Consider the following 22,048-nt stretch of genomic DNA (forward strand, 5'->3'; position numbering starts at 1 on the left):
GGTGCGGAGGTGAAGGGAGGCAATTGGATGCTCTATATGAATCCTGTACGGAAGGAGGAGATCCGCTTGAGGGCATCTTGCTGTATGCCTGTGTTGTAGAGTCTGTTGATGATGGCGTTGTGGGAGACGGTGTCATTCACCACATAGAGGTCAAGGAGGGTCATGGCCATAGTTTCTCCATGGTTGAAGAATGTTCTGATGTCATTGGTGGTGGCACTCAGTCTCAATGCTGTGGTTAGCACAGAATACTGATTGTGAGGTGACCAGTAGGTGGCTTTGTGACCAGAATTCGGTGAGATGCTGGTTGATGGCTTGCTTGAGTACTTTGGCTGGGTAGGGGAGCAGGGAGATTGGACAATAATGTTTGAGTTTGTTTGCTGGAGTCGGCAGAAGCATTTTAGAGGAGGGTTCTGACATCTGCTTATTTCCATCAGTCTGGAAAAGTTTCTGTAGAGATGGAGGCGTTGAGGATGCTGGTCAGTTGCATGCTGCTTGGGTTTGTTGCAAGCTTGCCGAGGAGGTGGGGGCAGGGGGCAGTGAGTGCCCCGGAGTGGATGGAACACAGGATGGCTGAGGTGATAATGGCAGTGAGCAGAGACCAGTAGGTAATAGTTTAGCTGATGTCCACTGGTTGGTTGAGGTTGGTTGGTTGAAATTGTTATAGGTGTTGGTGATCTTGCTGTGGAAGTAGTCTGAGAGGGTGTTGCAGAGTTCTTGAGAGAGGTGCATGCTGTTTAAGTCATAGAATTTTATGTCTATTTTGAAGAGTTACTATATGTGGTTGGCCGCAGAGTCAATGTGGGTGGTGATGGCTGCTTTGTTGGCTTCCTTGACGTGCTGGTGATAGTTGTTAGGAAGCTGTTTCGTGATTTGCTCTGTAGGCAGGGTTCATAGTGGTGCACCATCGTTTATCCAGTTGGTGGCAGTTGAGCTTGGTGGTTCTATGTTCTCGGGTGTTCCAACAGGCATGTTTGGAGGTCTTGTTAGATTCTGTACACTTCAGTGGGGCATTGTCGGTGATCCAGGTAGAGGAGATCTGACGCCTGGTGATATTGGGATTGGCATCAGCGATGATGAAGTGTACGATGGAGTGGTCAGTCCAAGTGAGATCTGTGGTGTGGCTGAATTCGATTCTGTCACTTGTGGTGAAAAATGGGTTCCAGTGTGTGTCCGGCTTTGTGTATGCGTTCGGTAGCCAGTTGGCTGAGGCCAATAATGCTCAGGTTCTCTAGGAGAGCAATGGTGTTGGAGACTTTGGGGACTTCGATGAAAAAGTTTAGGTCGCTGAGTAAAACTGAGTAGTGAGAGTCAATTGCTAGGGGATGAGGAGGCTGAGTATGAAGTCGTAATGATGCTGCTTGGTGTCTCAAGGGTCTCTAGGTGAGGGTGCCTCTTATTTGGGTCATTGAGCCAGTTTAAAGTAGGATGTTGAGGTGTACATGAGAGAAGAGGGGCCACCATTGGTGATGGTGCATCTGATGGTTTCCTTGGAGATGATGGTGATATCTCCACCTTGCTTCTTGACCGAATCTCAGTGTATCATCTTGTAGCCTTTGGGAGTGGCTGTGGTGATGGAGGGGTTGAGACACCTTTCCGTGACGAAGGCAACATTCATGGAGAGGATTGTGATGGTATCCCAGATTTCTCTGGCATGTTTGCAGAGTGAACGGGTGTCCAGCTGGATAACATGGAGTGGTTGTGGGGTGTTCTTGGTCTTGGTCTTGTGGGCAGGCGTCCTGCGTTTTGAAAGGTACCTGTGGTTATCACCAGCCACTCCCCACCGCTGCCTGAGGGTTTTGCATAACACTATGGGGGAACTATGGACCTATGGCGACCCTACTAGCGATAACAAAGCAGTCAGGGTAAAAGCTCACGAATATCTGGTTACTGTCAATTTTACATTTCGAAACAATTGTGCCGCCCTATTATATTTAATAGGATCGAACATCGTTTTTTTGAAGTTTACGGCAATAACTAGTAGATTTGTACATGGTGCGACAGAAATAGACAACATACTCTACCACCCGGCAGCGTCCCATCGGGCGCGGCCATTTTTTGTTAGCACTCTAGCCTTTCATACAGGTCCCGCATCACCATGACACAGCGCGCCAACTTCCAGTATAAGATGTCGGAACCAACCGCGTATCCGGTAATTCATCGGAGCTGCCGAAGGGTATGGAATGACTTGTTCTGCTTGAAGCGGTAACGTAAGTGAGACCCTGACCTCGGGTCTGTAAAAACATGGTCTGATACTGTTCTACTTGTACTGGTGAGAAAAGCCACACTCTTTCACTGGCACCTCAAGTGATTACTCCACAATTGTCTCCACAGTAAGCCGCTAATGCCCTAGACGCAGGCTCATGAGGCACGGAACACATCTGCCAATGTATGTATTCTGAGCGTGACATCAGTTCGGATGGATGTCTGTCTAGATGAATCGCCTTAATTTTGCATTTCCTAAAAGCCATGAGGAATAGGCTTATTTTATAATTATTTCTTGACTACCGCAAAAGCCCGAAGACGCAGGCTCACTAAGCGTGGCACTGACGGGCTGAATGTATGTGTTTTAAAAGTCATACCAAGTACGGACGGATGCTTGTTAATTTTCGTTAACACCTTCAGTGCGGCCCCGATTTCCTCAGTGTGCTGGACATTCCTTAACTGGGTGCGGTTGTGACTGAACCATTCCGTCATCAGCACAGCTCAACCGTGACTGATGACAGAATGGTTCCGTCACCAGCATCGAAGGGGTTAATTGAACCATTTTGTCTTTACCATTAAATCCACATTGGTTTTGACCCAGAATTACCTCTTTTCTAACGAACACCAAGTTTGGAACCTCTTGTTTTATTCAGTGTGAATGTGTGTGTGTGAAGTGGGTCTAAGCGTGAGCTCCGACTTGTGTTGAAGTATTTACCAACAAACCAAGGGGTATAAATCGTATCTCACTGTTTCAATATGAATTTGAAGGCATATATAGTGTACATTGTGACTCACGCAATCAGTGAATCCACAACATCGCTTGTCTTAACCCCTTCCAGGCTCATGACGAGCTGGGCTCGTCATGGAGTAGCCTCCTCAAACACTAATGACGAGCCCAGCTCGTCATACATAATGGGAGTAACGATTTCTCAGCACAGCAGGGGAATATGCTGAGCAGCCATGGGGTTAAATGTTTTGTTTTTTTCCCCATTCCTTTACAGAGACCACAACAGGTCTTTTTTCAAAACAGCTCCGCTTGGGCCAACTCATGCCCAGAAGCAAGAGCAGACAGCCGATTTTTGCAAGAGGTTTCATAGAACAAAAAGAGATTGTTTGCAAGAATGGCAAACCTAGGACTAACCTTCACTGTAGAAGAAATCTCCAACCTCATGGCTTCATTGGGGACTTTCGAAGGCCTAAATTCTTCCACGCCTAGCACCAGCAACGGCGATTGGGATGAGTTAGAAGAACTGAGGAGAATGCAGATAAAAACGGCACTCCATGGCTTACTCATGTCCAAGTATCTCAGAGTAAACACAGCGCTACCAGGACTGGTCGTTCACAACGAACCTTACATCTTTCTGGAAGATAAAACCTTTAAAATCGACTGGTCCCAGATATCATGGAGGTGCACCCGGACTGGATAGTGCTTATAATAAAGACTGAAAGAAGACTAGCATCAGAACTCAAAGTGGAGATCCAAGCCATTGAGGTCCGACTAAAAAGCTGAGTCTCCGGCGGCTGTCAAAAAACACCTGGACGAGTTAAACAAAACCCTCAATGATTTTGAGACTTCATTAAAATTAAGTAAATACGACAAATTCAAAAAAGATACCGCAAGATGGACACTAGAAAAGATCTACCCCTATATCAAGGATGACTACAGATCTGCCAGAAATAACACCACAGATGACGATTCTTCGGACAGTGGATCCACAGGCTCGAACTCAAGCAGAAGCAAAGGACGAGGAAACCAGGGAACTCGCCAGAACTACAGGTGACCGAGCTATCACGGGGCGAGAGGATGGAACAACCAACCACCGCCAATGATGTTTCCTCATCATCAATATGGCCCCCGCCATTCCAACACCCACAAGGACCTTACCCACCATGGGCATACCCACAGCAGGATTATAGCTACTACAACCATAATCCTTTTTTAGGGGTGCGCCAAGGGGCGAGCAGGGGATGCAACCGGAGGGGCACAACCGTGCACTGGACCGAGGAAGAAGAAGAACCACCAAGAGTAGCGACAAGAAGCATGACGGGGGCGCAGAAGAGCAAGAAGTGAGCCTTGTGGTCAACCTGACTAACTACACCCTAACAGAGGCAGAGACAAAGGTTTTGGAAAAAGGCTTAGGTTATGTCCCCACAGCCAATATGGACAAGTTTCTCCTCTGCAAAGAGGTCCAAGAATTCATTTGACGCTTGAAAATACAGGTTTTCTTCAAAGACAAGGAGAAGGAGACGCAAATGGGTGACACCGGACTCAGGCCCAAGTCAAATTTCACCCCAATGGACAACAGCTTACCCGTGGAACTTCTAACGTTTGTAAAAGCTGTCATGAAGTATCTAAATGACCTCGACCCAAGAGAAAGAAGGGTGTACCAGAACATTACCAAGGTGGAACGTGAAGCCTTGCATGAACTGAGCAACAATCCTGACCTGGTAATAAAGCCAGCAGACAAAGGTGGAGCGACGGTTATACAAAGTAAGGAGCAATACAACAATGAATGCGTGAGACTACTTCGGGATCAGCGCAACTACGAGATACTGAGAACTGATCCAACTGAGAAAATCCAAGTGAAAATCAACACAATGGTGGAAGAAGCACTAGCCCACAATTGGATAACCAAGAAGGAAGGGGATTTCTTGTGTCAAAAGAACCCAAGAATCCCGTACCTATACACATTACCCAAGGTACATAAGCAACTGGCCAACCCCCCTGGACGACCAATCGTGTCAGGCATCGGGTCAGTGCTGGAACCGGTTTCCAAATTTGCAGATGCCTTTCTACGACCAATGGTACAACGAACATCTACATACCTCCTGGATACCACAGATGTATTGAATCTTTTGGAAGATCTCCCCTTTGATCCAGACTCCCAATTATTGATCAGTTGTGATGTGGAGAGTCTGTACATTAGCCTCCCACACAACGAGACCCTCGACATCTTCGAGGACGTCCTCTTTGAGGATGATTGGGAATACCAGACGCAAAGAAAAATCATTATGCAATTTCTTTGAGTATGATGGGACACTCTACTTACAAAAACACGGGACCAGCATGGGGAGCACATTTGCTCCCAGCATAGCTGGTCTATATGTGTACAATTTGGAAGTCAAAAAGCTACTCCACCTTAACAATCCGTTCAGACAATATATAAAACTCTGGAAAAGTTCATCGACGATATCCTTATCATCTGGGATGGCGATGAAAAAACATCACAACAATTTTTGACATGGCTTAATCTCCAGGACGATTTCCTGAGATTCACAAGTACCGTCTCCAGAAGCAGTCTAGTTTTCCTCGACCTCAATATCTTCCCTAAAGAAGCAAGATTAATGACTACGACACACTTTAAGAGTACATCAAGGAATTGCCTGCTCATGTACCAGAGTTTCCATCCGAAACATCTTCGAGATAACCTGCCCTATGGGCAATTCCTCTGTCTCAGACGGAATTCCACAGAGATTGAAAGTTTCAAACTCCAATCAAAAGACCTGAAGAGGAAATTGGAAGTACGTCGTTACCCAGAGAAAATCATCCATCTGGCCTGCAAAAGGGCACGCAACAACTGCAGGGAAAGCCTTTTGGAGGAAAAGATACCAGAAGAGGAAGAAAAAAGACCAATATGCATTACCACTTTCAACACGTGCTCTGATCAGGTCTCCAAGATTGTCAATAAACATTCGAGAATCTTAAACAGTGGGGGCCTCCAGCTACCCAAACCTATGTTCTTGCACAGGAGGGGTAGAAGAATAAGAGATATGCTTGTACACACCAGACCAAGAAACACAAATACCAACCAGAGCCAGGGAACGGACTTCGTTAAAGGCCACCATCCATGTGGCAATTGTAAGGTTTGCTGCTTGACAAAAAAGAGCAAGAATCTGACCTTCAAAAACGGTTCTACCTGGGAACAGAGAAGTTTCACCACATGTAATAGCAGCAGCGTTGTGTACCTCATCACATGCCCCTGCCATCTAGAATACGTAGGAATGACCAGCAGGGCAATAAAGACCAGGATTGGGGAACATAAAAGTACAATCAAATGTCAGCGAGCCAGTACTAAACTGACAGCACATTTCCTGGAAATGGGGCACAAACCAGAAGACATTTCTTGGACCATAATAGAACAAGTGGCGAGAGAAGAAATGCATCTGGAAAAGGAACAGAGGTGGGTGTTCCGTTTGGACACCAACAACATCGGTTTAAATGATGGCATTCCACGGGGGCAACTTTAATTTTCTCTCTGCCCTCCCCCTTTGGACAATACTCAGCATGCATCGCCAATTTTTTTGACCAATTCAGAAGGACCCAATGATCCCACCTGCGTTTTGAAAGGTACCTGTGGTTATCACCAGCCACTCCCCACCGCTTCTTGAGGGTTTTGCATAACACCATGAGGGAACTATGGACCTAAGGTGACCCTACTAGCGATAACAAAGCAGTCAGGGTAAAAGCACACGAATATCTGGTTACTGTCATAGCCTGTATGTTAATTTTACATTTCGAAACGATTGTGCCCTTTTATATTTAATAAGATCGAACATCGTTTTTTTGAAGTTCACGGCAATAACTAGTAGATTTGTAAAAGGTGCGACAGAAATAGACAACAGACTCTACCACCCGGCAGCGTCCCATCGGGCGCGGCCATTTTTGTTAGCACTCTAGCCTTTCATACAGGTCCCGCATCACCATGACACAGCGCGCCAACTTCCAGTATAAGATGACGGAACCAGCCGCGTCTCCTGTAATTCATCGGAGCTGCCGAAGGGTATGGAATGACTTGTTCTGCTTGAAGCGGTCACGTAAGTGAGACCCTGACCTCGGGTCTGTAAAAACATGGTCTGATACTGTTCTACTTGTACTGATGAGAAAAGCCACACTCTTTCTCTGGCACCTCGAGTGATTACTCCACAATTGTCTCCACAGTATGCCGCTAATGCCCTAGACGCAGGCTCATGAGGCACGGAACACATCTGCCAATGTATGTATTCTGAGCGTGACATGAGTGAGAACGGATGTCTGTCTAGATGAATTGAATTAATTTTGCATTTCCTAAAAGCCATGAGGAAAAGGCTTATTATATAATTATTTCTTGACTACCGCAAAAGCCCGAAGACGCAGGCTCACTAAGCGTGGCACTGAGGGGCTAAATGTATGCATTTTAACAGTCATACCAAGTACGGACGGATGCTTGTTAATTTTCGTCAAATGAACCATTTTGTCTTTACCATTTAATCCACATTGGTTTTGACCCAGAATTACCTCTTTTCTAACGAACACCAAGTTTAGAACCTCTTGTTTTATTCAGTGTGAATGTGTCTGTGTGATGTGGGTCCAAGTGTGAGCTCCGACTCGTGTTGAAGTATTTACCAACTAACCAAAGGGGTATAAATCATATCTCACTCTTTCAATATGAATTTGAAGGCATATATAGTGTATTGATATGTGGGTACTATGCCACATTGTGACTCACGCAATCAGTGAATCCACAACATCGTTTATCCTAAATGTTTTTTTTTCCCCCATTTCCTTTACAGAGGCCACAACAGGTCTTTTTTCAAACTCATGCCCAGAAGCAAGACCAGACAGCCGATTTTTGCTGCCGGGTCCTAGGACAATAACTTCACTACATTTAGTCAAATACTGAGTACTTTTCTGTAGGGACAAACAGAGGTCCTGATGAGTAGGCAGGAGGGGACTGCCTACGAAACATGTCATGTTGACATAAGTAGACTACACGTTTTGTTCTACTTACTAACCCCTTTTTAACGTTCCCAGCCTGCGAAGCCATTAAATTAATTTTTTTCGACTAGCCAAGGAATTTTATAAACCTTTTTTGCACCAACACTCACTTATATAGGTCCCTACACTCCCCACTGTCTGCACCAATCACATAGCCTATCGTCAAATAACTAAGTGCTCCCGCATATCACGTAGGTTGTAGCACGCCCCGCCCTGTAGAGGGACGGGAAGACCCCAATGATGGGAGAATAACACTATGGGATTCATAGTGTGTGAGGGGTATTTTAACAACACATAGTGCCCTCTTTCTGCCATTTGCAGAGAGGCACTTTTTCCCACTGTATAGATAGATAGTCTACACCTATTTATATATAAAAATAAACTATAAATTATTCATGCATTCACATTGATAGAATCTACTTGTTTGCTTATAACGTTCTGGAGGGTGATTCTATCATTGCCTCTACACTTCCTCAAGTGATTTTTGGGTTTCGGGACTGAACGTGCCCTCTCAGAGGTTACAGAATATAGTAAAGGGAAACTTGAGCTAGGACATAACGCAGTTCTTCCTTTATTAGTCCTATCTGCTGCCTTAAACACTTTGTGCCATAAACTCCTTCTACAGAGATTGGAAGAGTGGGCAGAGCCTCAGATTGACTTTGTTCCTACTTATCTGAAAGACAAAAAACTGTTTTTTTTAAATCATCATTCAGCTCCCAGTTCAGAGCCACAGGTTGTGTTGTCCTGCAGGACTGTGTTATTGGTGTATGCATGATTGGCATATTGAATTTACCTGCAAGTCCCTTATAAAGAGGTATACCATAATCTAGGACATGTAAGGTAAATGCTACAGTGGGCTTGCAGCACTGATTGTGACACCCACAGAAAAGACTTTACAAACCTATCTCAGGCCTGCCACTGCAGTGTCTGTGTGTGCAGTTTACTGCCACTTCAACTTTTCCTACACCTATGCCATCCCTCTGGTGGGCCCCAGGTAGCCCTAATGTCAGAGTGATGTGTGTAAGTAAAAGTTAGTACATGTACTTATGTTTGAAAGTCCTGGTAGAGACAAACAGCTACATTTATTTTTCACCACTGTGAGGCCTACCCATCTCATAGGTTCACATTCGGAATCCCTCAGTACACTTTAAGCTGTAATTCCTGATCAAAGAGGAGTTGCCAGTACATGTTTTATATCTTTGGAACGGTGATGATAAATCCTCCTTACTGGTGAAATTGTGTTAACATTACTGTTTTAGAATGTCCACTTTTAGAAGGTGAAAACAAGGAGATGATGGACAGAGTGCTGAATCTTTTCAAACGCTCACCTCCAGTCAGAGATTTGGGTTGAATCCATCATCATTCTTTAGTTCACTTCACAGCCTCAGTTCAGACCCAGCTATATGCAAATCAGTCTTGACCCTTTGCCTGACACTGACACTTTTCAGATGCTCACCCCCAGTCACAGATCTGGGTTGCATCCATCATAATTCCTTGGCTCAAATCACCACCTCAGTTCAGACCAAGCTATATACAAATCAGTCTTGACCCTGTGCCTCACGGGAACAGTCCAACCATAACTTTTAGAAAGTGGACATTTCTGTGCACTTACTGCTCCATGTTCCATACAGTCTGTCTCTACTACATGTTGGGATGGGTGACAGCTACACTTTGTGCATATCGTCCCGCCACCCATAAACACAGGATGGCTAGGTGTGTCTGAGTACCCATCTACATACATCTGCATTCTGATGGCCCTGTCTGGACTGCATGGAAGGGAGTGGCAAACAATTCACCGAATAGGTAGTGTCCTGTCCTCAAAGCAAATGCCTGATTTATCCCCCCCCTCCATAAACAGCCTGTCAGATAGGATCGGATTGAAAGGATACTTGTATACTCCAATGACCACTATTTGGAGTCACCTCACACTTCAAAGGCACTTTTGGGAGTAAAGATTTACCCACAAAAATCAGACACCACTCAACTTTTAACTGAAGCTCTGCCAGAAGTACTGCTATGCTGCTTAAAAGACTCAATTGAACTGCTCATCTGGAAGGCCTGCTTTTATGTTGGTAGGCCTGCAGCCTACTGCTCTCTGAATTTCCTAAAGTGCGCTCCAAGGATTTTTTGACTTGCCTCCTGTTGCTTGAGACTCAATCCCCTAAGAGTCCTCCACAGGTCCAGAAGTGAAGTGAAGAGTCGGTCTGAGGATCTGGTTTTTATACCTGGTGCAAGCTTTGAAGTGGAATACATGTTTTCTTCCACAGATAGTCCTGGAATTGTCTGCCAGCCTTCCCAAGGTCCACTGTGTCTCTGGACAGAAAAGGCTTGTGTGTGTTGTTATTATTGGCCCTTTTTGCAAGGTTACCCTAAACCTTTTGTCTCCCTCCCCCTATTTTTCTGACTCTTTACACTTTACCACTGCTAACCAGTGCTTAAGTTCAAGTGCTCTCTCCCTTAAACATGGTACCATTGGCTCTCACCCATGGAATATTTAATTTACTTATAAACCCCTCGGGAAGAGCACTACATGTATCCAGTGCCTGTAAATTTAATGCATGCTACTTGCGGGCCTGCAGCACTGTTTGTGCCACACACATAAGTAGCCCCTGAACTATGTGTCAAGCCTGCCACTGCATGGCCTGTGTGTGCACTTTACTGACACTTTGTATTTAAAACTACTCGGCAAACCTTTTATTACACACAGTTCACCCTTAAGCTAGGCCCTTGGTAGAACTATAGGTAGGGGCTGTGTAAATAAAAGTCAGGACATGTACTTGTAAGTTATAAATGTCCTGGCAGTGACAAACAGCTAAATTCATTTTTCTCCACTGTGAGGCCTACTGCTTCCAAGGGCTCACATTGGGGATTCCTTAGAACACATTTTAAGCTGTATGCCATATTGGAAAGGAATAACTAATTTGTTTTTAATATCTTTGGAATGGTGCCGATAAATCCTCTTTCATGGTAGAGTTGGATTTGACATTACCGTTTTAGAAATGACACTTTTAGAAATTGGACATTTCTCTGCTCTTAACTTTGATCTGTGTGCCTTCAGCCTGTCTCCAATACACGTCTAGGCTGGGTGACGGTTGCACTTTGTGCATTCCCTCTAGACAGCTGCAACATAGGAAGAGCTGGGAGTGACAGGGGATACATCTGCATACATCTGCATAATGATAGCTCTTCCGGACAGGAAGGGGGAAAGGCAGTTCATACTTACATCTGAATAGTTTGCGTCCTGCCCTCTCGCTAAAGGTTGATCTACCCCCTTCTAGTAGTCTTTAAACAGGGCTGGGTTAAAGGGGATCCTTGTGCACTTCAGAGGGCTCCTTTGAACTCACCTCTTTTATCAAATCTACTATTAGGTATAAGTGCCAGGTCTCTGGATTTCTCGAATCAGTACACTACTGGATCTGGGAAGAACTCTGCTGGAGTAAAGACCGCTATGCTGAAGGGATTGCGACTTTGCTGTGACTGACTTTTCTGAGCCACTGCTTCTCTGCTTTGCTAAGCTACTCTGCTAATATGTGCCCTGCTGAGGTCAAGGACTGTACCATCTCACTTGAGACTAGGGTGACTCTAAGAGCTTGCTGGCTTGCCTTCTGTTTTCTGAAGTTTCAAGGATACAAAAGACTTTCTGCAATCCTGCTGGTGCTGCTGAACTCTGCCATCTGTGAGTCCTACTCTTAGGTGGCCGCTCCAGTACTGGGCTTCAGAAGTGGGTTATGCAGCTGATTTCTGCAAAAATCGACACATTGTCTTGACTTTGTGAGAACTTCAGGCCCACTGACGCTTTGATGCCAACTCAGAGGCTGTTCGATGACGAAGAATCCACAGCCTGAATGACTCAATGGCAATACAAAGGCAGTTCAACATCAAAGCTTTGCATTCACTTCAACGGACTTGATGACGACGTGGGATCTTCTCTGTGCAGCTCAACAACGAGGCAGAAGACTATCAACAACAACAAAAGCTCCATCCAAGGTTCTTCTTTAGTGGGATCTGTCTGGGTCCTGTAGGCGACCTGACCTCCATTATGGTCGGGCCATACTTTGACTCTGCCTCGGTCCCTCGAGACTTCAAGTAACCTTTTGACTGTTAGCGACTTCTAAGCACTCTTTTTCATTTATTCTTTAAAAATTCATATCTTGGCTTCTACTTATTGGATTTTTGTAATGTGGGGCTAATTTTGCTCAGATAAATATTCTCTATGTCTGCCATGCTACCAGAGGGTGAGTGAGTATGTATCTGACTTACCCCGAGTAGAGTGATGGTCCATACTTGAATTTGGTGGAAACCTCCCCAACTAGAGACCCCATTTCAAACATGTGTGCTGAGGAAGCTCCTTTGAAATCCAAGTGGGGCTGTGCACAGCTCCACCCCTCCCATCCCATCAACATGGCCCATCCTCCCAAAATTAGTCCCCCTTTGTGATACTTGCTGTAAGGAATACAAAAAGGCCAGTTACACTTAGTCATGTGACCCAGGAAACAGACTGCAGGCACCAAAAGCTTAGGACAAGAAAATGCCAGCTTTCAAAAACTATTCATCCAAAAAATGTTCTGGCTGTCTGTTTGAAGTGTCATATGCATATAATGATCAGAACCAATCACTTGATTTCCTTTGCTCTTGTATTTATTAATTTCGATTCTTTCATTCGTTTTCTTAAAAATACACAATAGAATTTATGTCAGAAAATGGGCCACAATAGATTTTTGGGATATGTAACAATCGCTTTTTTGTGTGTCAAATTAACAAGAATTATGAACAGCTTTTTAAACAAAACAAACCAACAATCAGAAGAAAATAATTCAAACAAGGTAAAACAATACATGTATGCACTTTTCACAAATACTTTATCCAGTTATATATTTATATAATCAAACAGTAGTACAAAAAAGAGGAAGGTACAAAGTTCCTTGGCGGTATGTTAACCACTCAAAAATGTCCTACAGGTGGGGCTCCTCACACACCCAGCAAGCTAGATGTCATCCAGCTTGCTGGGTGTGTGAGGGCCCCAGATTCAACAAGAGGAATCCCCCACCTCCTCACTACCTGCAGTACATTTTGAGTGGTTAACATACAGCCAAGGAACTTCGTACCCTTCTCTTTTTTGAGACTGAGCCTAGGGCACGTACGTTGGACCTACACAAGCCCTATTCGTCCCTCCTTTTGCTTAACAAACAGTAGCCATAATTCCGGTGTCCAACATGGTTTTATAATACTTTTGAAAGCTCTTGGGAACTGTTGCTCAATTCTAAAGGTTGAAAATTCAAAACCTTTCCCCTAGATAGTCCTATTATTGCAGTTCTTTTTCCCAAGATACTGTGCTGTGCTGATGTGTTTCATACCCCATTATCTTTATTGGGGTTATCTTCATAACAATGACTGTGTATGCTCTGTGAATGATAATATGAGAATTTAGATTAGTGTCCTTTCTTAGTAACCCTCTATCTCCACTCATTTTGCTTATTTGTGGTTAATAATCAACAGTACATTGTTCGTAATGGAACTCTTCTGCTCGTTGTTATAAAAAGGTTTCCGAAATGTTTTATCTATTTGTCAAATATTCGATCAAAGATCTTCTGCATATTGTGCACTTTAGTATGGGCTTACAAGTAAATGAAATATGCCAAATAATGATAAGCCAATGTTACCATGTTTAGACTACAGTCCAAATGTACTTTAGCATTTGTTAGCAGTGATAAAGTGCTCAGAATGTTCAAATCAGTAAACAAGGAGTTCAGAAGGCAAATAAATCAGGGGAAACGGCACCAAGGATGCCAGTTGTAACAACTTGTTAACTTTGGTAAAGTGCGCAAAGTGCTCAGGGCAACAAAAACATATTCAAATTAACAAGAGAGGAGAAGGCAAAAGGTTTGGGCAAAGAACACCCTAAGGCTGACAGGTCTAACACTGTACTAACTCAGATGCCTCTCTCTTCAGCGTTTTTTTTCTCTTGATAATACATCATGCCTCAACGTAATAAAAACCCACACCTTCCCTCACCTTTTTAGCCGTTTTGTTAAATGCCTGCATTAACATCTTAATGTTGATTTACTTCATATTGCTCTTTAGGAAATTCAGCACTTATATTTTATATTATATTATATAGTATAAATGTATGATATCATGTGTTCCTTAGACTAGTTAGGAGAAGACCTTAGAGATGCTTGCTGACTTTAAAATGAGAAGTCCCTTCTTGTCTCTGCTAATCTCCACTGCTTGAGTACTAAGGGGCAGCAGGGATGCGCCAGAACAGATGTGACACGCAATTCCCTCTATGCGCTACCATAACTGCATCGCATTTACAATGTGGCGCAAGGATAGGGCGATGTGTGTTGCATCCAGTGGCTTAAGGGCGGCGCATTGCTGTAGTCTTGTCACAAGCGCGACGCGGCTCCAGCAATAATCAGGGGTGCCCTATGCCTAACATGCTGCCTCATTCCTTAGGCCTGCTTCAAGCAGGTGCAGGTTATTGACGCAGAATGGACGCAAAAGTGATTCAGTGAAATCTTTTACATTTCACTGCGTCACTTTTATAAGCCGTTCCTTAGACAGAACGCCCACCCTGCGCCGGTACGCCCACATAAAACCTAACGCAGGTTTCATGTGGTGCAGGGCTTTACACGTGACGCATCTCCCTAGATGTGACACGTTGTAAATAAGGCGCAACGTGGCACATGTTTTACGCCGCCACTTCGTCACAGAAGTGACGTAACGTCGGAGTAAGTGTGGCACATAAGGCTGGAAAATCTGCCTCACAGACTTCATGCTTATGCACTTCGGTTCTCTCATCAAAAACCTTCGTTTGGGATTTCTGAATGTGACCCTTTACCTTATTTTGCTTCATTTAAATGCCAGTCGCATTCAAATGTTCTTTAATTTAAATTACGGATTTTACTTTATAGAATACATTTGCTGTATATTTTACATGCTAATGTAATTCTTACCAATGTGCTATCTTATTTAGAAATAGTGGGGCATATTATCAAGGGGGTTTATCTCCGCTTTTTTGGCTTTAAAAGCCAAGAAAGCGGAGATAAAATTATCTCCCTATTACCTAGCTGTCGCTAACACCAGTTAGCGACAGCTAGTAGGAGATAGCGACCATCTTGGGCCCCACTTTGCATGTCAGTGATATTTATCACTAATGACATGCAAAGTCGCTACCATCGCTATCTCCTATTACCAACTTTTGGAGATATTCGCGCTAAGCGCGAATATCTCCAAAAGCTAACACCTGCCCTGAGCAGTTCTTAGCCATGTTATCCAATGGGAGATGGATAACATGGCTAAGAGCATTAGCTCAATAATGCATGAATATCGCTGACTTTTCAGCGATATTCATGCATTGTGGCCGATTTTTATCGCATCTGCGATAAACCTTGGTAATACCAAGGTTTATCTGCGACAAAAATCGCCGCAGCTCAGCGGTAAATTTTTGTCTCTAACCAAGGAATAGCGATAATTATCGCTATTGCTTGGTAATATGCCCCATAGACTTTTAGATTATTTTAGTCTGTAATACCGATTACTAAAATTCTTCTTGTCATTTCCTGTGAAGTCCAAATTGGTCTACACTGTTTATGGAAATTAATTTAAATGAAAGCTCCTTATCCACTCTCTTTGTTGACTAAAATTGGCTCATACAACTAATAGTGAGGGTTGTATGGCCATTAAACCCGGTAATTGAGATAGAAGAATTCCCAACCCTGCAGTACCAACAAAATTATTTTTAATGTGAGTAAAATCTGTTATCACTCTTTTAATGTGCTCCTTTGTGTTGCACCTTAAAACCTGGCATTCAGTACAATGTATTTTAATGGTGGCCATGGCAGTAATAACATGTTGTCCATATTTTGGCTAAGTTATCAACAGGGGGGTTTCCTTTGGGACCACCAGCCCCCAAATGCCCCTTAGGTCATGCTGTTTTACCTGATCTATTTTTTTTAATTAGTTTTCAGAATACAGGAACAATGTCCTTAAATACCGTAATGGGTGCCACAACATATTGGTCAGGTTTTGGACAGGCATTATGGATTGACTTGTTCCCTTTTAATTGGCCAATCACAGCATATCTGAACACCAACTATCCAGATATACCTAACCTTTAAACCCCTTCATTACCACTTTGAGCACCTCTTTAAAAAAAAGTTCTCAAAAAGGGCTCAACAGATTTCTACTAAAAACATAATGCATTCTAAAATTAATAAAAATTCTCTGAACATAAAAAACATAATGCATTCTTTCGGAGTAGAACGTTAACATTATGCAAAATTTGGTGTTATTCTGTTCAACTGTTTTTTGGTATCACTTCCCAAAATTTCCATTAGGAAATCCATGTTTTGAGACCCCTTCTTTTATATGCCCCCCTTGCATCTTTTTAAACAATGGTACACAAACAGGATTTATCTACTTTGTACAATAATGATGAGCATCTTAAAGGTGTAGTTTCATTTTTCTAGTCAAGTCAAGTCAAAACCACATTATTCGATTAATTAAAATCATAAAAGTTCACAAAGATATCACATATAAAATACAATAGGGTGATACAAAAATGTTAAAAAGCAAGGAACAATCTCAGTTAAAACAATTTCATACTCTTTAAAAAATCCAATGAAATTCATATTTCAATCAGTGCTGGGCATCTTAATTTTCTCAACCGAACAGCAGCTACAATAAAGTTTGCGGTATTAAAAATGTTCCAGGGGTTGTCAAATAATTGTAAGTACAATAGAGCAGGTTTAACCTGTAGAAACCCCTTGCCTTTTAAAAGTGGAATTATGAACTTATTTCTGATATCGGAATAGAAGTCACAAAATAATGTAAAGTGCGTAGTGTTCTGGGTTGAGCTGCCGTCACAAGTACAAAGTGCTGCATCCTCTGGTTTACTCCAGCCTTGAAAGTTCCCCAAAGAAAGGTGAATCAGATTGAAACGGAATCTAGTCAGTAACCAGCGATGAAAGGGCTTTGTTACTAACCATAAATAGGGCTCAATAGATGGTGATGTAATTAATGGAAAATGGGCCCTGACCAGAGTTTTTTTTTAATTCCTCACCCTCCCGTTCCAGGGCCCTTAAACTCTGGAAATGTTCTTTAACCTATCTAATATCACCTTTAACAATTCCTTCCGGTTTTCCAAAAATTTCTGGGCGCCAAAGTTTTATGAACATTGCCTTAATAGACGAAAACCACTGTGTTTCATTAACTGTATCTAAGTTGACACAATCTTTTAAAATCCGGCGATTTAATGTAAGTTCTGGGTTCAGCCATGTTTTTATCCAGCAAATTAGGGGAGCCATGCTCATCCGATCGAATACATACCCCATCCCCAACTCCTGGAGGATGGCAAAAGTCGGATTTGATTGAGGGATGGACAAAAGTGAGCGAAGACATTTATTTTCAGCCTTCTGAATCTCTTCAGCTTGCTTATACCCCCATATTGCTGCACCATAAGTTGCTATTGCCAAGCATTTTGCCTTATAGATGGAAAGTATCGCCTCGTAGGGCTTCCCTCCTAGTCGCCGAGCAAAACCTAACAGGGCAGATGAAGATCTTCCTACAGCATTCTTTTTTGCTAAGAGCTGGGGGGCCCAAGAACACCTATCATGTAACAGGACCCCCAAATAAGTAAAAACCTTCACCCTTGTAACCTCAGCCCCTTTACAGTAATAAGTACTGGCTTTTTTCTTACGTTCTCTCATGGTCAGAATGTGTGATTTAACGATGTTAACTTCCAGATACAAAGAGTTCATAAACTCTCCAAAGGAGTTCAGTAATCTTTGTAGTAGACCTAACGAGGTGCAGGCTAGTAGGACGGCATCATCCGGGTATAGGAGAACGGGATGGTACTGTTCCCTACACGCGGAACGTCCAAACTAGCAGTGTCCAGGGTTTTATCTATGGCATTTATGTAAAGAGTAAATAGTAAAGGGGCCAGAATGCACCCTTGTCGAACCCCTCTGCCAGATTTAAAGTGTCTTGTGCAATTGCCCTCCTGGGTCACCCTAACGGACGCAAACAAATCCCGGTGAAGATCCGCTAAACAATATACCAGACAGAGTTCAATCCCTAAATCAAGCAAAATGGTCCACATCCTCAATCTGTTCACCAGATCAAAAGCTGTGGATAAATCCATAAAGACCAAGTAAATATAGCCCTTAGAGGCTACAGTATACTTATTTATTCACAGATACAGATTAGGACACTGGTCCAGGGTGCTTCTACCAGATCTAAATCCATATTGGAGATTGGACAGGATCCCATTTTCTGTCACCCTGTCTGACACCTCAGTCAAGATCACTTTGCCCAAGATTTTAACGTAAGAGTCTATTAATGAAATAGGCCTATAACACCTAGTATCCCCTCTCTGTCCTTTTTTAAAAACAGGGATGATAATAGAGTGGGACCAAGAAACAGGAAACCCCTGAGAAATACTAGAGTTAAAAACATTACTTAAAATTTTAGCCCAAAATTTAACATTGCCCTTATAAAGATCGGCAGGGACGTCGTCTGGGCCAGGAGCCTTATTACTTGCAGATTCATTTATTGCCCTTTCCACATCTTCCTCATTGAACACTAATGCGGGTCAACGGGAACTACTGGCAGGAGCTGTAAAAGGTTCAAATACCTTGTTACTCGCATAAATACCTTCACAGTGAGTCAGCCACTCATCTACTGGGATGTTAATTTCCAGTGGACCATTCTCCTCACCCGAAAGCAGCGGGCTATTAACAATAGCTCAAAACTTTGAGCTATCCTTTAAGACTTCATTAGACGTTAAAGCGTCCCATATCTCTGTTTTAATTTAATTTGTATGAGTCTGTATAATTAATGTATATTCTTTTCTGAGGCTTACTATAAGGGCCTTATCCCTGGGTTTAACGTTCAATGATTTTACTAAGTTTTGGTGGTCCCTAGAGCATTTAGAGACAAACCATCTTTTTTCTTGTTTTGGCTTGGGCCTAGAAGTTATGGTTAGGTCTGTAGCAACCTATCTGCATATAGCTTTAAAGTCCAAGATAATTTCCCCCTCTGGGGTAGAACAATCTAAGCATTTTGTGATATCATCTTTAACCTTCACACTTAGACTATCAAGAAAGTAATCAGGGACTACTTTTGCCCATTTAAGTTTTCTCCCTTGATCTTTAATTATCACAGTGCTAGGCCCCTTCTTATTGGCTATAACATCCATACAGGAAAACCCTTTATCTAGCTCTATGATGACCGGATTATGATCACTGAAAGGAGAACATATGGCATTATAAAAAATTACGTGCCCTAAAAGTGCAGGTGATATAAATATATAATTGATAATCGACTCGCTTTCCCTTGCTTCAAACTGATATCAAAAAAACCTGGCACATAAAGGTCAGCAAGTGAAAGACGTTCTTCAAAGTGAGGAGGTGACGAATAAGAGGGGCCATGAATTTAATTAATTTGACAGTTAAAATCACACAAATGAGTATTAAAATCACCCATAAGAATAGTATAAACATAAGTGGTTTGCTGCGCTTTATATGTTTCTAAAAAACGTGTCAGGTAGCAGAGATGCTCATTACTGTAATCACTTTCCCCAGAATTATAAAAATTAATTATCAGTATTTTGGGATAATTCGAGGTAGTGAGCTCGGCTATTTGAAAATTAGGGGAAGCTGAGTCTAAGATCATTACTGAACCCTTTAATCTTACGGAAAAAAGGAACATCAACCCTCCCTTTGCTCTAACCACTGGGGTTGGCGGGTGGCTGAAAGTAAGATTTGAAGCCGTCCACCCAAAAATTATTATCCTTGTCCCAGGTCTCTTGCATGGCTATAATATCACAATCTCTAATAAACCTTAACCATTTCTGGTCAGCCCTTTTAGACCGTAGCCCGGCAATGGTCCAACTCATTATCCTAAATTTAGCACCCACCTCTGCATTGGTACCATACTCAAGGGTAGGGAGTCGAGGGATAGTGACTGTGGGCCTTAGTCAGTCGTTTTCATCTAATCGAGTCAAGGGGGAAAACCTGTTCGATAGAACTGTTGTCTCCTTTCTCTGAATTACCTGACTACCAGGTGCTTTAGGTGAGAAAGGGACTCTAGGTCTGCCCCAGTCAGAATGATGTTCGCTGTTAGGGGAGTTATAGGTAGGTGTGAGCGGGAAATCCGTTACGCTCGCGGATTTTTGGGAAATCCGCAATCCGCGAATTTTGCGGATTTCCCGCAAAATCCGCAAAAAAAAATCCGCGAACGTAACGGGTTCAAAAGTTGAACCCCCACTCATGCAACTATTTTACAATGGCGCCAGCAAGCTGCCAGCGCCGTTGTAAAATAGTTACAAAGTTAGCTTGCACAGGAACCACTAGATAAAACGAAGCAGGTGCTGCTTTATTTTATCTAAGTGCTTCCTGTGCAAGCTAACTTTGTAACTATTTTACAACGGCGCTGGCAGCTTGCTGGCGCCATTGTAAAATAGTTGCATGGCTGGGCACAGGTCTGCAGCTCACTCAAGGGACCCCTGCGCCCTTCGGGGCGATTGCATAGTAACACACACACATGGTCGCTCGAACTAGTTGATGCTCAAATTCAGTGACTCATTCATTAGCCCAAAAACAATCGTGAGCGTCGTCGAGGCTGGACAGGTGTGCCTTCTTCCCAAATCTACTGTGGAAAATCAGCTGTGATGCTGGATAAGCTTTGCATCCTTGACTTTCACGAGTGCAATACCCGTGCTGTTCCTGTGACCAGGAGCTTCTTTCTCTTCATCTGCTGAACTGATCTTTCTCTGACCTTTTATTCACACAAGAGGCACATACCCTACTGGGCACATTGTGTTCGCACGGGTTTCTGCAAGTTCGCACGCGTTTTGTACAATTTCGCAATTTGCGAAATTGTACAAAACCCTCGCGAACTTGCAGAAACCCGTGCGAACATAAAAAAAAAAAATCCGCGCGGATTCACGGATTTTGCGGATTTTGCGGATTTTTGCAATCCGCAAATTCGCAAATCTGCAAATTTGCGGATTGCCAATCCGCAAAATCCGCACATGCCTAGTTATAGGGGATCCGTGCTAAACTCCCACACATCTGTTCTGGACAAAGTCTTATAACTGCATTTGACCGTCTGGGGGGAGGGGCAATGATAAGGCCCTAATGCTTCCTTCCTCCCTCTTCCGATCTGAAGCATCCCACAGGAGACGGGGAGCAGCATGAGAATTATCAAAATTGATGATAACACAGTCCCCTTTTACTACCTTTTTGGAACTACCTAACCAGCCAACCCGCCTGGCCATTATAATACTGGCGGAAAATTCAGTGTCGCCAGAGCAATTGAGGTCACACCATTTTTTAGTTACTGATAATAGCGCTTCTGTTGATTCTACCTCTCCCTCTACCAATGGAGGAACCCTCACAAGAACTGCCACCAGTGGAGCTGCTCCAGGGGGTAGATTAATGATAGGTTGGATGACAATTTTGCTCCAAGACTGTTGATCCGTGGGTTTCCCCCTGCTCCTGGGTAGAGCTAGATTACGCCGTATCTCAGGAATCCTTACTGGGCTCCTCTGTGAATCCCTATCCCATTATGATCGTGATGACCGCTTTTACTGGTTGATCCAAAAGGGGGCTCAAAACCATAGACCCTTCTCCTTCCCCCGTAGTTTTCCCAATGAGTATTTTGGGGTTACATTTAGGGGGCACAGATGTCTGAACCAAATCAGATATACAGTTAGGCACATTTAAAAAGGAATTAATACGTTCACATTTTTCTAATAAACCGGCCACACAAATGTTCAGAGTATCAATATTATCCTTATCAATACCGGTTAGAGCCATCTCCAACCTAGAACTAAAAATTTCTTCCACCATGTCCCGTACAGTTGTTTCTATGAAATTTGTTGTAACAGGCCCTTGTTTCAGAGAGGCATTTTTTGAGGCTTTATCTCGCTTATTCGATTTCTTCGTTACTCTCTTTGTCACATTGTTCTGTTTGTTAAGCTGCCCTTTAGCAACTGGAGCCTGACTGGAGCTATAGTGGGAGTGTCACTTGCAGGTATCAAAACCCTCTCCTCAGAAATGACATGTGGTGACTTCTGAACACTAT

This window comes from Lissotriton vulgaris, chromosome 3_1 (assembly GCF_964263255.1).
Source record: "Lissotriton vulgaris chromosome 3_1, aLisVul1.2, whole genome shotgun sequence".
Lineage (NCBI taxonomy): Eukaryota > Metazoa > Chordata > Amphibia > Caudata > Salamandridae > Lissotriton > Lissotriton vulgaris.